Source organism: Dryas octopetala, chromosome 6, assembly GCF_963921425.1.
Source record: "Dryas octopetala chromosome 6, drDryOcto1.1, whole genome shotgun sequence".
Taxonomy (NCBI): Eukaryota; Viridiplantae; Streptophyta; class Magnoliopsida; order Rosales; family Rosaceae; genus Dryas; species Dryas octopetala.
The window spans coordinates 20,114,204-20,126,253 of record NC_141371.1 but is presented as its reverse complement, the minus strand read 5'-3'; the positions used below and the strand labels follow the sequence as shown (position 1 = coordinate 20,126,253).

General features: G+C 36.5%; 2 pseudogenes across 1 annotated transcript; one reads left to right on the top strand and one right to left on the bottom strand.

The window, feature by feature from the left end:
• Window positions 1–1,639: 1,639 nt before the first annotated feature.
• Window positions 1,640–4,214, top strand: LOC147283133 (protein IN CHLOROPLAST ATPASE BIOGENESIS, chloroplastic-like; annotated as a pseudogene). The gene is made up of 11 exons (XR_015122860.1): window positions 1,640–1,780; window positions 1,873–1,956; window positions 2,362–2,436; window positions 2,534–2,576; window positions 2,646–2,703; window positions 2,818–2,985; window positions 3,094–3,156; window positions 3,248–3,342; window positions 3,451–3,532; window positions 3,633–3,743; window positions 3,834–4,214. The product of XR_015122860.1 is annotated as a protein IN CHLOROPLAST ATPASE BIOGENESIS, chloroplastic-like (transcript).
• On the bottom strand, window positions 4,206–6,948 carry LOC147283132 (light-harvesting complex-like protein 3 isotype 1, chloroplastic; annotated as a pseudogene).
• Window positions 6,949–12,050: the final 5,102 nt, after the last annotated feature.

Below are 12,050 nucleotides of genomic sequence, written 5' to 3'. Positions count from 1 at the left end.
ATTATTGTAGACTCACTCAAAACAGCTCTTGGTGGTGCCACTAAATTAGGGTTCTAAATCACACATAGGCAGATTAATGTCAATAAAAATATTTACCTCTATACCCGAATTCGAAATACCCTCTTTCATTATCATTTGATAATAAATAAAGAAAAAACCATTATTGTGGCCCCATTTCCAACCTAGGGCTTTCATTTTCTATTGCTATTTTCCCAAAAAGCCTCTAAATACATCTACGTGCAACCAATTCCTAAGAAGCATTCAAAGATGTTCAATTTATTTCTTTATTTTATTCTTTAATATTCAGAAGAAAAAAAATGTGCCGGCATCTCTCTAATGGTGACATCTCCTAATGGGGTGATGGAGGCCAACCTTCAGGATGTAGACAGTGAGGCTGATCAATCGCTATTTTTTTTTTTTATAAGTTTTACTGTAAATGATAAATAAGTACATTCTACAATTTTTAATTTTTAATTTTTAATTTTTAATTAATGCACCTTTTTGTAATTTTAAAAATGGTCTAGCTTTATTTTCAAAAGAATAATGCTATTCTTACCACATTTCTTATACCACATTCTTATACCATCTCACGTGTCATTACTTTATTGGACAAAGTTTTTCTTTTTCTTTTTGGGTTTTTATTTTTATTTTTTAGTATCCAATGTATGAATGCCATGTAAGTTGCCACATAAGGTGGTATGAAATTATGGTATAAAAATGTGGTATATCTAGCACTTTAAAATGAGGCGTTAGATTCTATAGTGACAAGCACTTGGCGTGCCTTTTTTTTTAACATTGTTAGAACACCTTCAACAATTTCCCTATATTTCTTTCAAATATGAGGATAAATTTGGAGAAAAAGTTAACTTTGGGGAATGGCTCTCTAATGCTAAAGTTGAAATTTCCCTAAATCAAATAAAATTTGACTCTTGAAAGTTTGAGGAAACTTTTAGGGAAATCTAAAATTTTGGGAAATTATAAGAAAGTGTTGGAGCTATGTTTTATTTCATTTTTTATCCAAATTTAAATTTGGGGAGAAGTTTAGGTAAGGGCGTGAGATGCTCTTTTCCTATATATATATATATTATTTTTTTTTTCCAAATATAAGGATAAGTTTGGGGAAAATTTTAAATTTGGGGAAAGACTACCCAATACTCAAATTATATAAAGTTTGACTATTTGAGGTTTGGGTAACCCCATCCCTTTAACTTGATTTTGGAAAATTTTTAGAGAAATCTCAAATTATGAGAGATTTTAGAGAATCGTTGAAGCTATTTTTTTGTCATTTTTTCCCAAATTTAAATTTGGAAAAAAGTTTAGGGAAGGTTGGAGATTCTCTTACATATTAAAATTAGGATGGGTGTGACTTCGTAATTTCATTTTAATGTTTTTTATGTTAGTTTTTTTTTTTTTCTTAATGATCTAACAGGGCCAAACTAAAAAAGAAAGAAAAAAAAGATCTAACAGGGCCATACCTTACAGATCCATCAGGACCATACCAGATCTCATTAAAGATTCATCAGGCCTGAGGCTTTTGGGTTGGGTAGTCAATTCACAATTTTTTGGCCCAATCTAATGTGGCTGAGAATTTTGGTGCAAGATTAAGATAAACAAAGACGAAGCAGAGCAGAGTAGCTCAGCGGCAGAGACTCCAACAGCACATAAATGAAAGTTGGCGGCGGATTGGTGTACGGAGGTCCTCGAGCCACTGCTCTGCCCACTGTGCTTCTTGGGCACGGCAGAGCTGGGCCACGCTGCTCTTATTCCTCTTCCACTGCTGGTAATCTAATGCACCGTTTGGTTTGGAGTTTTGGAACTGCTTGTTGATATCACTGTTTTGAGTTAGGGAATTGATTGTGGTGATGATTGCAGACCATGTGTCTTTCATCAAGGAGGTGGCAGCAACTCAGCCTCCACAGCATTTGACCCAGTTGCTGAGAATGCTCAAGACAAGAGGTGGGTCATTGCTTAACAACCTCCTCAAGATTCATTTTTCAACATTCAAGCTCATCAATTAGTTGGGTGTCACTCTCTTCTTGTGTTTGTTTTGGAATTTGCATATGTTGGTTGCTTCCTTTAATGTTGCCATGTTATGCATCACTAAAATGATTTTTCTGAGTTCAATTGAGCAATGTCATCTTTGAAAGGCAATGTTTTATATTACAGATTTTCTTAAGATTATAGTTACTATATTACTAGGGTCCTTGTGTTGAATAGTATGTCATTAGAAGTTAGAAGGCAATGTATTAGCTATTGATGTATAATTAATGGTTATTATACATAGTCCATCCATTTTTGTTTGTTCATCTCGTAAGGAATCAAATTTTTAAATAAATTCTTACATGCATTACTATGTAACAGGTGAATCTATTATTTCTCCAGGAGCCAAGCAAGGCTTAATCCCCATTGCCATACCACTAGCAAAAAACAGCTCAGGTATAGAGAAGCATCACCTATGTTTGGTAGTGACTATTCCCAATAATTGTTTTGTAGTTCAAGTCGTTCTAATTTTGTACAATTCCCTTGTCAATAGATGCTGTAACTGCACTGCTTCGGTGGCCTACAGCTCCGCCAGGGTAAGTATTTGTCAGGAAAAATTTTGATCCTTCTTTTCATGCTTGATTCATCTAGTCCAATGCCTGCAGTATGGAGATGCCAGTAGTTGAGGTCAAGAAGCATGGGGTGTGGCTTTTAGCTAAGAATGTAAGTAAAGCATGGACAGTGTTGAATATACATGGCTAAAAATTCTTTGTAAATGCATTTTTGTACTGGTATTACAACTCTTATCAGGGCAGACATCCTATCTTTCATCCACAGGTCGACCAATTTATTCACAGAATCCTAGTTGAAGAAGATGCTAAGAATTCTGGAGAAAGCAATGAAGAACTATTTCATGCTTCCGCGGATGCTGGGGAGAAGCTTTATGAAAAGGGTGACTTTGCCAAGTCGAAGATTTCAAACCTAGATATCTACCTTTTAAGAAAAGTACAAAATAATTTTCTATTGCTGTATTTGGCCTCCATCTCTCCTTCTTCTTTGTATCGTTTCTTCTTTCAAGAAAAACAGGGAAGCAGTAATGATATTTGTATTCAGGTTGGTTTATTTCCAGATGTCTTGGAGCGCTAGGTGAAGTGGCATTTTGAGGAAGGGGATCATGTAAGATTCATCATCTGACTATGGTTACTGCCTCTAAGCAGCATTTGATTAGTGCCTTTGCAGTCCTATTTACTTTATGTGCTTCTGAAAGGTTTCGGCTTTGGTGACTGGTGAATTCTATACAAAGAAGGAGCATTTTCCTGGATTTGCACGGCCTTTTGTATTCAATGCTGAGGTTTTGCTGAAGTTCGTAGGCAACTTCGCCAGTTACTTTCTCCTATACATTTTTGTGAATTAGTCAGATGAATCGCATAAGTCTCATCTTCTAAGGAGCCCTATCTGTAAATTTTATAGGGTTGGGCGTAGTCTTGAAGCTAAAGATGCTGCTAGGGGAGCTTTAAAATCACCATGGTGGACTTTAGGTGGCAGATACCAGGTGTTCAACTTTCGCTGATAACTCCCACATTGTCTTAGCCCCCAGTTTCTTCCGCAAGAATTCTTTCGTGACATTATGCAGTTGAATACTTTAAATTCAGGAAGTTGCTGATATAGCACAATGGGAGGATGAGCAAATTGAATACATTAAGGAGAGGGTGACTGAAGAGGGAAGGCAAGCAGATCTTAAGAAGGGAAAAGCCCCTGCTCAGGTTTTCATAATCATTATGGCTTGTGAACTTCCAAAAACAAACAAAAATCATTAAAAGGATTTCTTATCTTCAAATTTACATCTTTTGCAGGTTGCATTGGATGAAGCAGCTTTCTTGTTGGATCTAGCTTCTATTGAAGGGACTTGGGATGACTCTGTGGAGCAGGTTGCTGATTGTTATAAAGAGGCTGGCCTCCATGATATTGCGAAATTTGTACTATACAAAGGTTGATAATGAAGATAAAGAGATATGGCTTCATGACCGGAGAGAGTCTTTCAGCTGAGTAATTAATCTGTGGCAGATCTTTCAGAAGTTGTGTCTGTCACCTTATTTGTTGACATATTTTATGGTGCATTGTCATTTTTTTCTCAATTTTCTTGTGAAAGATGGTGCTCAGTTGATTTTAGGTCCAGTTTGCTGAGGCATTATGCAAAGATAAACAGAAAAAGAAGCATGACTTCAGTTGGACTATGGAGACTCCTGTTCCAGTAATTGCTGCCAAAATTCGTCACTGCCACTTTGCCAGTGTTCGTGTCCATTACAGTGAAATTTGTAATAAGTTCTCCGGTAATGGATTGAATTTTCTAAAATGGTTGGCTTTGCAAGACTTGAATTTGTAATAAGCTTCTTAAGGTGCTCAGAATCTTGGGTTCGCCTAAAGAGTATTATAACAATGACTGTCACAAACAGCCCTGTCATGCATATAAGATAATTCAAGCAGTAAAAGATTTACAATTCTAATTAAAATTAAGATGATGTTTAATGCAGGCTAATGCTAGATGAATACATTTTTGGTCCGAATTATCGAACCACTTGTTACACCATTGACTAGTTGGTAATCGAAACAACACTAATTATCATATCAATCAGTCTTATCCCATAATGTGGTTCACTAACGTAGTCTAAAAATATGGTCCTATATAGATGCATAATTCAAAGAAATAAGAAGGGAAAGTGCTTGAAGTGATGGAGGTTTGGAACCCAACCTTTGAGTGTCTCAGCCTCTGGGAGATGTGATCTCCTTATCCATGCCCACCAAGGTATGATGGAGCTTCTAAAAAGTACTGGGTCCTCCTTAATTGGTAGCTGCTTCTGGATGAAGTTCAAGAAACTTCCTCCTCTTTGCTTCTGCAATGCCAATACATATAAAATAAACAATATAGTTTCATGAATGTATGAAAAAATTTGAATTGGACGCAAGCATAGAACAATATATTACTCCTATACTCGAATCCCACATAAAACACATGAAAATTGTATAGAAACACAACTTTTAATTTGTTATAAATCACAGAGACCAATTGGAGAACCTGCTAGAATGATACCATCCCACTCCAACTTGCCATCTTCGGAAAACATATTCAGATCCCATGTCACATTTTTCCACCGCTCATCGGTGAATTTCATCACAGACAATTCTGTACCCGAGCCATGCTTTGATTTATAGTCAGCAGAAACAGTCTGATTTGTGAAGCAAGCTTCTCTAACTTCTCTATGTTAATTTAGTCCTTCAGTTTCTTGTTCTTTCCCTTTCTCAAAATCGTATAGATAGAAAGTAGGGAGGAATCCCATGCTTCGAAATTTGAAAGCTTAATTATCTTCCCTCCCCTGTTGTTGTCAGTAAAGTTTTGGGCAAGCTAGCTATTTTACTGCATCTGCCTTTAACCATTTGTAATTTTAAAAATGGGAGTGTTAGGGTGCCCCTAATGGTAATGACATGTCATTTAAAATATTAAATACTGTTAAATACATGTCACAAATAATTTTTTACATAAGCTTTTAAAAAAAACTCATTTAACTTTTCTTAAAATTATAAAAAACTTGAATTAACTTACAAAATAAAAAAAATTTCCTAAAATTGGGTAAATCAAAAGAAAGAAGTTGGCGTTTGACTAGCAATTTCAAAAGGCTAATAGGTGGTTGTTTATTCATACTTTTTTCTTTTGCCATGGTTGTTTATTCATAATTAGTTGCGTAAACATTTTTGGCCTGATTAATTGGTCTGCTGTCTCGATCTTTTTACTTTTTCTTGGTCTGCATCCCTTGGGCATCTTTTTAAAATATCTACAATGGGCTGGAATTTTGAAAAAAAGCTGATTTTCATTTCTTAACCAAACAGGCCTTGGGTCAAAAATTGTCAAAACAAGTGATTTTAAGTCTGAAAAAGCAATACCAAGCGGGGCCTTCTTGTAGCTACGTGAAAACATATTGTTAGGGCTTGTGGCCTTGTATTATGTACACTGTTATGTTCTTTTGGGTTTCTGGCTTTTTTTTATGGCTCAATTACAAAAAACTCCCATGAACTATGGGGACTATTTCAAACAGGTCCACAAACTACAAAATATTTCATGTAAGTCCACCAATTATCAAAAACCATGAAAAAATGCATTCCGTCAATGGTTCCATCATTGGTGCTGTTAAATACCAACATGAACAAGTTGACTTGATTTTTTAGATGATGTGGCAGATTTTTACCACCCAAAATTTGACACATGGAGATCCAGGTGTCAAGTTTTAGGCGGGAAAAATTCGCCACATCATCTAAAAAACTACGTCAAAACGTTGGCACTTAACAACCCACGGAACCCTTGATGAAATGCGTTTTCTGATGGTTTTTGTTATAGATTATTCATGAATTTGCCTCCTGAAACTAACTTTTTTTCTCATTTTGCCCCCTTAAAGTTAAATTTTTCCAATTTGCCCCCGAACTTTACAAATGACTCTTATTAGACTATTTCCGTCCAACTCCATCCATTTTGTCGTTAAAAGAGCTGACGTGGCACATGTGTGATCCTTTTTTAGTTATGTAAGATCCCATATGGACAAAAAAAGTAATAAAAAATTATTTGTAAACTAAACAAAAAAAAAATCACAAAAAAATTCAATTAAACAAAAAACTAAACAAACACATTAAAAAAAAAACAAATAAAAGACCCAAAATCCCTTCCCCGGCCACCCACAACCAATGTACCCACCACTCTCCCCACTAGCCAACCCCAACCATAATATCTCTGGCGACCCCTCCTCCCATCTCTCTCTCTCTCTCTCTCTCTCTCTATCTCTCTCTCTCTCTCTCTCTCTCTCTCTCATTCTCTGCAAATTCCCTAAAACCATAACCTCAATCACCCACCAAGCTCTCCCCATCCAAACCCTCATCCGCGCCTCCACCATATGCTCCTCCACCTTCTCCGCCAGCCAAACTCATTCCCTTCACGCGCCGGCTACCCCTCTCTCTTTTTGTCTCTCTCTACCTGGCTTCAAATTTCCTGCATAAAAGCTCACGGTGGCTTTAATAGCTTCCAGCAGAAAGTGAGAGAGAGAGAGAGAGAGAGATAGAGAGAGAGAGAGAGAGAGAGAGAGAGAAAGAGATGGGGGCAGTGAAGTGGGGTTGGGTTAGGGTGGGGATGGAGGCTCGGGGTGGGGGGTTTGCTCCTTCCCCCCTTTTATTTTTTTTATTCTTTTAGTTTGTTTTTAATTTTTTATTACTTTGTTTTTTTTTCTTCTTTCTGACGTCTGCCCATTTGGCGAGTTGTCAATCCCACTCACCTCTTTAGTCTAGTAAATTACCAAAATGGCCATCCACATAGGCGCAACGTCAACTTTTTTAACGGACTAATGGATGGAGTTGACTAAATGAGTCATTTGTAAATTTCGAGAAGCAAAGTGAGAAGAATTAACTTTAAGGGAGCAAAGTGAGAAAAAAAGTTAGTTTCAGGAGGCAAATTTGCGAATAAGCCTTTTGTTAATTGGTGAACGTGCTTGAAATATTTTGTGCCCGTTTGAAATAGTCCCTATAGTTCATGGGAGATTTTTGTAACTGAGCTTTTTTCGTTTTTTTTTGTTAATTTACTAATTCATTTACCAAAAATAAACAAACAATTTCATTTTTTTTTTGGCCAATAATACTAATGGCCGATAGCAAGAAACTTTCAATGATAAAAAGTAAAGTATAAACCTGGATAGCTCTTTTTATCAAATGTTAAAACTACTAATAAATCTTTGAATACCAGCGAGAGAACATCCAAGATCAAATAAAAATAGTGGATACGATACAAAATTAGACTATGGAAAACTAATACTCAAGAAGATGGTACAAACAAGCCTTTTCCCCAACTGCTGGGACAATTGAGCTGCTGAGAGATGCAAAAATGCTTAACTTAATATGATAAAGAATCTAGACCAGTTCTCATTGCACCTTTGCTACTCAAGTAGAATCCACAGTTTCCAAAGATCCAGAGGTGAGAACTTCATTTTCTGTTTTTGTTCTCATCCTGTTCTCCCACTTCTTGTAAAGCCTCTCAAGAACCTGCTTGGCCTCACATTGGGGAAAGTTCGCAAATCATAGTAGTGGGGTGCTATATATATAAGAAAGAATTACTCTATACTACATCTTTGTTATGATTTTTAACTTCTAATACCATAATTATTAATATATAACAATCAAGTTAGTTTTATTAACAGTCAGGTTAGTTTGACTGCATGTCATTCCGTTGGCTCCAGCTGAGTGGGCTGCTTGCCTGGTGGGTGTTAAGTGTGCACCAATTAATTTTATTTAACAACAAGGTAAGTTGCAGCTAGCTGGCTTATTTTGAAATCTGGTCAATTGCCATTTTATTTCTTTTTTGTCTCTCTCTTTCTTCTCTCATCACTTTCTTCTTCTCTCTCTCCCCCCGCTATGTCTCTTTTCTCTTTCCTCTTCATCATCTTCTTATTCTTCTTCTTTATAGAGCAAGCGCCTCCAGGACGAACACCACCACCATGAGCAGTGCTGTCGTCAACGGCCTTGAAAATCTCAGCGTCGACCAGGAAGCAATGGATCTGCTCCGATCAAAGCCTTCTGGATCTTCTCCGACCACTTCGGCTTCTCCTCTGGTCTGTCCACGTTGACGTGCTTCCCGAGCTTGATCGAAGCATTTTGGAGCTTCTGCGCATTCAAGGCCTCAATGGCGGTGTCAATTTCCGAGTTGACCGCGCGGGCGGTTTTGAGAGCCCGAACCTAGTTGCCTTGGCTCTCCACCTCCGAGAGCTTATGGGCAAGGGATTTGCAGTTGGATGGAGGATTGGGCATGATCACAGCTCGTTCTTAATTTCTTATCAGTAGCAAATTCTTGATTTTTTTTTTTTTTTTTAAGTTTAGTTTCTAAAACTACAACTGAAAATGTGAAACTGCAATTTTTGGAACTACAAATGAACTGAAACTGCAGTTTATTGGAGTTGCAGACTTGCGGTTGTAGTTACTAACGGCAAGTGAAACTGCAGTTTAATAGTTGCAGACTTGCAGCTGCAGTTACTAGTTGCAAGTGAAACTGCAGTTTATTAGAGTTGCAAACTTGCAGTTGCTGTTACTATAGATGAAACTGTAGAGATTGAACCCCTTTTTTTGGTTGTTGCTGTAGCAGTTGCAGAAGGATGCTTGAGAGTGAAGATGAATAGTTGTCAGTTTGGTAAAGTTGAAGAAAGAGATTGATTTGGCCAAGAAAAGAAGGAGGTCGGTTTTGGGCTGTTTGTGTAGTTGTTTTGGTTGTGATGCATTGATGCTAGTCTTTTGGAAGGTGTCCACATGTTATGTTTTGGGTTGGAGGAAAGTGTCCGCAAGTTAATAGAAATGGATTGAGTGTTTTTGGTTAATGTTTTGCTTTGTTAGTACCTTATAATTCACGGACTCATAAATATAATAAACTGCATGCCATGGTGTGTTGTTCTATTTCCCCTTTCTTGATGGGCAATGAGGATCAAGTCACTATTTCTTTGGTTTTGTTTTTCTGTGACCCATTGTTCCTGATCAGCATTTTCATCATTATATGTGTAGAAAACTAAGAAACAGAGAGATGGTGTGGTAGATAGTCAATGGATACATCCTATCAAAAGTAAAGGAAGACGTACAAAGTCTCAAGTTGGAATTCGACTGACCCAAGAAGCAGGTATATATGTGCACTGTCTCTTGCCAAATGAAAATATATATGCTCATCAATAGACCTGCATTGGTTAGGTTTGTTATAGAAAAGAAATTTGGTTTTTGATGATGTGCAGGTAAGGAAGGCTATGCAAGTGTTGATTCTGCTGGAAAAATTGTTCAAAAGGAGGGTATAAGTAACGAAGCTGAAGTGCTTCTCACCTTAGCGTCAATAGCTAAGGGAAAGGACGGTTCACCGGCTGAAATTCCTTGTCAGCTTCCTAATGAAGATTTACTGAAGCTAATGAGAGATCAGAAGAAGAATACAAATGATCCAGCACAAGAAAAGAGCATGGTAGGAATATACTCAAAAATGACCCCGGCCATAAAAGTCATAGGATGGTATTGGAGCAATTAAAATTCAACCTGCTTGGTGGATTGTGCCATAGAGAACTAGAACTTTTCTGTTCTCTAAGACAAAAAAAAAAAATGGAACTTATTTTGGTAAATTCAATTGGATGGTTTGAGGAGTGATTGGCTATGTCACTTCTTGTAAGCAAAGTAGATTGGTGTTGACTGTTGGGAGTGGGTCATCCAGAGCTCGACACAACTTGATTGATGAATCAAATCACAAACTAAAAGTAAAAAAACTATTTTACAGAAGAAGTGAAAATTCTATTTAATAATTTATCTAATCTATGTATTAGGCCCTTATATTCAAATATTGTGGAAAGAGGAGGAACATGAAGCATTAGGGATTTAAGCTATCAACAATGACAACATTGGATATTATCTAAAATAAGCTATTAACACCCAAGTTTTGTCATCAAAATTGGGTTGATGGCCAGTGGGTTCGGCCCAAAAAGCAGGTATTCTAGCTTGGTCCTTATCTGGGCTTTTTTTTTTTTTTTTCATAAATTTAATGGGCTAATTCATCTGTTGATGGTGATACGGTGATGTGGGGTTTTGGTGATTCCAGTATCATTATGCTTTTATGATTTTAATTTGAGATTGTACTAATGCATGTAAGGGATGTACATTTTCTATGAATTACAGATGTTAGCTCCCATGGGAATTATTCTTGGGCTTAATTTCATAAATTAGACACTGCATTTTGTTATTGAAATGTAATATGATATTGATGGGTTGTGTTGATCTATGTACATGTGTGTTACATGTGGGTTTAAGTGATTTTATGAACGGCATATGGCATTTCTTTGTACTTGGGATCTGATATTTTATGAACAGATGAATTACTTGGGATCTATGTACATGTGTGTTACATGTGGGTTTAAGTGATTTTATGAACGGCATATGGCATTTCTTTGTGCTGCATTGGATGTTTAATTACCACATGTTCTTCCAAGTGTTGCATGGTTGAACTTATGTGTGCAATCCGTAAAGGACCTAAGAATTATTCTAGCGTCTTGCGTATTCTCTTCAGTTTTTTTTTTAAGTTTTTTTTTTCTTAACAAATAAATGCTGTTGCGTGTGAATTGCATTCTATCATGACTAGAGAGGCATACAATACCTACACATTAAAAGAAAAAAAAAAAAAATAACCTGCTGAACTGGTAAACAAGTTTTACATTTTTTTGATGCATCCCTCAAGATAGTGGTAACTCTTGGTCAAGATTTGGTAACTTACCACATTCTTGATCGAAGTTACCATTTTCTTGAACCAAATATCAAGAAAATGGTAACCAAATCCTTGCCTCAAACCAAGTTACCACTTTTTTGATCGTTCGATCAAGAAAATGGTAATGTGGTTCAAGAATGTGGTAACCAAGCCCAATCATGACCAAAATTACCATTTTTTTGATTTTTTTTCTCAAGATATGGTGGTTACCATTTTCTTGATCGAAGTTACCATTTTCTTGAATCAAACATTAAGAAAATGGTAACCAAATCAGTGGGGCAAAAAATTTTACCACTTTCTTGATCATTCGATCAAGAAAATGGTAACTTGGTTCAAGAATGTGGTAACCAAGCCCAATCTTGACCAAAGTTACCATTTTCTTGATCGAATGATCAAGAAAGTGGTAAAGTTTTTTGCCCCACTGATTTGGTTACCATTTTCTTAAACCAAACATCAAGAAAATGGTAACTTCATCACTGGGCCAAAAAATGTTACCACTTTCTTGAGGAATCAATCAAAAAAATGGTAACTTAATTGATTCAAGAATGTGGTAACCAAGCCCAATGTTGACCAAAGTTACCATTTTCTTGATTTTTTTCCTTAACAAATGGTAACTTTTTCTCAAGAAATGGTAAGTTACCATTTTCTTAATCCAAGTTACCATTTTCTTGAACCAATTTTCAAGAAAATGGTAACCAAATCAGTGGGGCAAAAAACGTTACCACTTTCTTGATCGTTCGATCAAAAAAATGGTAACTTCAATCAAGAAAGTGGT